Raw genomic sequence first — 6,000 nt, 5'->3', positions numbered from 1 at the left:
GAGCCATCCCCTCAATCTTTGACCATGATTCTTGATAGACTTTGAACAAGAGATCTGTGGATGCTCACCTTGTTTTTTGTTTGTTTTTGTCCTTGTTTTTTTTTTTTTTTGTGTGTGTGTGTCCTTGCTCAAAGAGGAGAGGCAATGCCACTGATGCTAGAAAACTGGGGGAGCGGGAGGGTGAGCCAGGTGTTAATGGCAGGCAATCCTTAAATCTCAGCTCTGCTACATGTCAGTTTGGCAAGGCTGGATAACGCATGGATCCATGTAACATCCACCCTTGGGCATCCAAAGACGGCAGAAGGGAATGCAGATCCCTCACCTGGATTGAGAAATGAAATATCATGGTAAGAAAGTGTGGCAGGAACTCTCTACCCCTGGGTATCAAGGAGCCGCCCTGACAGGATATCTTGTCAGCTTCGATGGTCCCTCTATGCTCACACCATGGCTCCTTACCCACAGGCAGGATGAATTCCATTTATATCACTTCAGAGCACGGCAAACCATGCAGAGGAGAAGGTGTTACCTATAAGTTAAATCATATCCATGTCTTGCTTCTGTACACACCTAAGGGCATCTCTCATCTCACTTAGGCTTCCTAGTTATCCTCAGGGTTCAAATTCTGTCCAGCCTGGAAAGGCATCGACTTACTCTATGCGCTACAGCAATCAGTGTACCTGGGTCTGAAGCTGCGCCCAAATTCTCTTCAGCCCTAGGGGGCTGCACAACTTCGCTGTAGATGCTGAAGGCCTGGCTGGGGTTTTCATGTAATAATGCTACTGCTTATCATTATTATTGCTGTTTGATTCATACTTGGAAATACCCACTGGAGTCCCATGAGGCCACTAAAGTAGGAAACAAATAAGATCTGGCTTTAGACTCAGCAGGTCATCTCCAGGAGTCAAGGCCATGCAGGAATGGGGTAAAGTGTTGAGCAATGACAATGCAGGCCTGCCCCTAGGACTAGGAGAACAACAGCTGGCAAGCCTGCTAGGGTTTTCCCGCCCTGTGTTATCTCTCAGGCTCCTGCCTTTTTCTCCCCAGGAGTTACTTTCCAAGACTGTGCAAACAACCAAGGCTCCCAGAATGCATTCCCCAGGGACTCCTATTTCTGGCTCCCTTGTTTCTCCTGCAGCTTGGAGCCTGCATTGCCCATGCCTATGTGGCTTTTCCTCCTGCCTCCATGAGACTTGCTGCTTTGGAAGCAGCAGGGTGAGCCTTTTTCTGCCACCTCTCTTCTTCTGACCCAGAAAAATGGAGAGCCCACCCCCTTGCCTCTCTAAAGTTCCCCCTTCAGTCCTATTGCAAATATCTGAACTCTGAACCTGACCCAATCTCTGACGCTAGTACTTACCTATCAAAAGGCTCTAAGTTCTAGCTACTCAGAGGGTGGAGGCAGGAGGACCACGGATCTGAGGCCAGCCTGCGTTACTTAGTAAGACCACGCCTCAAAGGAAGACTGAAGGTAGAACGCTTGCCCAGCCCATACACAGCACTGAGTGCAACCCATGTGTAAAACAGCAAGAAAATGGTTTCTGGACCACTAGTCAGTTCCAATGGGAGCCCCCAAACCAGCTGGGGAAGGTGCGGTAACCTAACTCCTCCCTCCTGAGAGGTACCACGTGAAGTCAAGCCCATCGGAGCAGCAATAAACTCCTGATGGGAGTGGCTTCTGTTCAAGTCTTTATCTTTCCTCACTACAGAGAATCCCGCCCAGGCCTCCTGTCCACTCTGGATCCAAGCCCTTATCGCCCACATCCCTCCTTCATCTGCTCTACTAGAGTGATAGCAACGCTGCTCAGAGAGAATCACAGGCCTGAGGGGAGGGCCCGGGACTTGGAGCAATCAATTGGGGCTTGCAGGTGTAATCAGGAACATTCCACTCCGCCCCAGCATACACATGTCTCTTCTATCTGTCACTTGTTCAACCCTGTTCCTGAGGCCCATGCTACCGCAGGAAGGAATCCTAAGGAGTCCTCATGAAGTCTCCAACTCACTTTTTAAAAAAAGTATTCCTTTTATTTTTTTGAGATTATAATTATACCATCCTCCCTTTCTTTTCCTCCCTCCAAACCCCTTTTCTCTTTCAAAGTCATGGTCTCTTTTTTTCACTAGCTCTTACTAATGAAATGTACACACACACATACACACACGTTTCTAAGTACACCCTGCTCGGTCTATATAATGTCACTTGTTTATATGTTTTCAGGGCTGACCATTTGGTAATGACTACTCAATTGGTGTGCTCTTCCCTAGAGAGGACCTGTTTCTCCCACTCCCAGCATTCCTTAGTGGCCTGTAGTTGTGTGAAGGTGAGGCCTTTCCCCTGCCCACATTATCATGTTGTCCTTGTTCAGCTCATGTTTAGACATGTTAGTCTTACTGGTGAGACTGTCTGGGTGTCACTTTTGACAGTCATAGGAGACACAGTCTCAAAGCAACTCCCTGAGCCTCTCTTTTACAATCTTTCAGACAAAGTGTTTTCTGAGCCTTGCGTGCTGGAGTTGTGTTGTAGATCTATTCATTGGGACTGATTTCCACAATTCTGCATTTTGGTTGGCTGAGGTTTTCTGTAATAATCTCTGTTGTAAAGAGAAGTGTCCTTGGTGGTGAGCGAGGATAACACGCATCAGTCTAGACCTCGAAGACAGATGTGCAGGGTTTTGCTGGGTGGAGAGATTGGATGAGGCATGGGGGGTAGGGAGCCTCTGGCTCACTCAAATACTTCTCTGAGGCCTGAGTTCTCCTGAACTCAGGTTAGTAAATAGTATGCTCATTCAATGTAGCAATGAGACACCTACCTACCTTTAGTCACGGTTGAAGCATCTCTTCCTGTCCAGTGAAAGCCTGAGGTAGAGTGCAGGGTCACGTGACACAAAGGCTCCTGGGAACTCTGTATCTGGAGTCCAATAATCACAGGAGAGTATGGCCTGCCCATCCTCTGGTGTCACAATCACTTCAAAAAACCTCCTAAAGATTGACATTTGTCTTTCTTTGGTTTGTAGGTGTGCGGGCCAGAGGCGAACCTCAGGTACCATCTACCTTGTTCTTCTGAGGCATGGACTCTCGGTGTTGACTCATCTAGGCTGGCTGGTTGGCCAGCAAGCCCCAGGGGTCTGCACTAGTGCCAGGGAAATCCCTGTACTAGTCTTACAAGTATGAGCCACCATACCCTGCTTTTTCACAGAGGTCCCGAGGAGTGAACTCTGGTCCTCAGGATCGCACAACACGCATCTATTGACTGACCTGTCAGCCCAAGTCAGCCTTCCTTCCTTCCTTCCTTCCTTCCTTCCTTCCTTCCTTCCTTCCTTCCTTCCCAAGATCTTGCCACATACCCTAGCTGACCTCAAGTTTGTGATCCTCCCATTTTCTGACTCTTGAGTGCGATTATAGGCCTGTGCGATTACCCTGGAGATTTCTGCAGGGCCAACCAAACTATCCCTGAAGCCAGAGAGAGCATGCCTGAGGTCTTGCCACTTTCAGATGAGAGAAAAGCACTCTCCACACCCCCAGGTCAGAGGGAGATTGGGACGGAAGGTTGGGTGGGTGGATGGGCTCTCAGTTCTGTATTTGTGAAGTCTCCAGGCTCCTGCTTGTTGTCTGTGCTTGGCTATGAATGATCACAGGGACAGTCAGGAAATCCAAGCCCAGTCATACTTTTGAGGTCCCGCCCAGAGGGTCTGCTCTATACTGTAGGAGACAGAGGAGTACCAGTGGGGGCCCGCCACCTAGGGCCTTCTAAACACACAGCTAGAGATAATGTCCTTCCCATCCAAGGAGCTGGCATGGGAGGTCGCCCAGGAAATGATATAATTCAATCAAGTGATAGAATCTTAGTCTGCTCAGTGATCACCTCTAATAATCCTTGTCATTCCTCAGGCAGAGCCGCTCTGGCTAGACTTCTGCTCTTGCTTGGAGCTTTCCAAAGCCTCGCGGTTTCATGTTGCTCCACTTGTCTTGGGGCCTGGGGTCTATTTCTATTTGGAGGATGCAGCCTATTCCTCCCACCCCAGGCAAACCTAGCTCACCTTGATGACTGTTACCTTCTCCCTAGACTATTCTTGAGCCTAGGCTTCCTGCCTTCCTCCTCTCCCCACCCTCTGTGTGGAATTTACCTGTTCTCATACCCTCAACACACACACACATATGCACACACACACACACACACACTACTATGAACACACGTGGCAGAAGACTTTCTTTGTGGTGCTCAGAAAGCAGAGAGAGGCAAAGGCCAGCACTCCCACGGTCCAGTTATCTCTTCCCCATCCACACACCAGGCTTCGGAATGGACGAGCTGTAAATGAGAGAATAAGGAAGGAATGTGTGCATCATGAGTCAATCCATTCATTGATCATGGGTGAGTAATGGGTTGGGAGAAGTGGGTTTTCCCCAGTGAACTTTGCTCCTCACTGCTACGTCAGGTGAGCAGTTTTAATGGGGGTCTTGGTGATTAACAAACTAAGGAAGTTCTCAGCGTAGAAATTAACCTAGATTGTTCTGCCCCATCCGCCCTGAGCGATGGACAAAGTGAGCTATGGAAGATGTATGGCTCACATTAGGCCATCACAGCACAGCATCCCAGCGCCTCTGCTCACAGCAAAGGCTGATGTTCTGGGTGCTGATGGCCAGTCTTCATCCTCCCCCGGGGTTTACATCCTTACGACTCCTGAAGTACAGCTAGTGAGACTGCACTGGCTGCGATAATGGGTCCCATAGGACCAGGCACATATCCTGCCTCTGACAGTTCAGGAATGGGACGCATTGCCTCTTCCCTGTCTTCAGACTTCCAGTCTGCAGTATCCAGTGGTCTTTGGCCTTGCCTGTCTCAGTGTCTACCCAAATATTCAAGCCACTATCATTCTTGCCTCTTTCTCATTCCTCTTCTCCCGACATCAGCAAATTCCGTAAGCAACAACTTCAAAGTAGCTCTGGAATCTGTTTCTCTTTTCCCTAACCCCACCCAGGCCCAAGTCACTATCAGTCCTTGCCTGGATTATTTCCTCACGGGCCTCCTCATTGCTCCACCCTGCCCTACTTTTTCTCAACACAGCAGCCAGTATGATCCTTCAAGACAGCAAATTACATCACGCTTCTCTTCTGAGTAAATATTTCAGGGTGTGGCTCAGGAGTAGAGTACTCACCTAGCACGCACAAAGCTTTCTGCCTCAATCATAACACACACATGCACAGATACACATGCACACATGCATATACATACAGACATATTTACACACATACACACATGACACACATACACACACATTACATACAGACACAAACATGCACAAACACACACATATGCAACACATATACACACAACACACACAAACACATACATACACACATGCACACATACACACACCACATACACACATACATAACACACACAACATACATATACATGACACACATGCATACAAACATACACACACATACTAGCTGTAGCATCTGCAGTATACACGAACCCACAAATTACATGAACCAGTAAATGAGAAGGTTCTGTCTTTATCAATGGAAAGACCCATTTATAGAGTCATAATCATGAGGTTGGAGGCTTTGGAAACTAGAGGGTGAGTTTAAAGCAAATAGGTCACTATGGGGGTGGGGGTCAAACTTTTGAAGGGTTTAGTCTCCAGTTCCTCCTCTTCTTCCCCTTCCTCCTCTCTTTTTGGCTTCCATCAAATGAGCAGCCTACTCCAGCAAGCCCTGTCACCATTACCTTCTTCCTCATTGAAGACCAGGAAACAATGGAGCCAGCTGACCATGGACGGTAAACTTTGAAAGTGTGCGCTCAAACAAATCTTTGTTCATTTGAGTTGACTTTTCCAGGTATTTGCCACAGCAGTGGAGCACTGACCCAGACAGCCCATGGCCACATGGCATTTTATCACTCCATCTTCGTCTGCTCAGCAGTCCATGTGGGATTATAGCTCTCTGAAGGCACACTCCCCCTGTTTACTTCCTCCTCGCCACACCCACCCTGTGCCCAGGAAAGCA

Source organism: Alexandromys fortis, unplaced genomic scaffold (genome assembly GCF_014885135.2).
Source record: "Alexandromys fortis isolate MF-2015 unplaced genomic scaffold, M_Fortis_MF-2015_v1.1 scaffold_63, whole genome shotgun sequence".
Classification (NCBI taxonomy): domain Eukaryota; kingdom Metazoa; phylum Chordata; class Mammalia; order Rodentia; family Cricetidae; genus Alexandromys; species Alexandromys fortis.
This window is presented reverse-complemented; position numbering follows the sequence as displayed.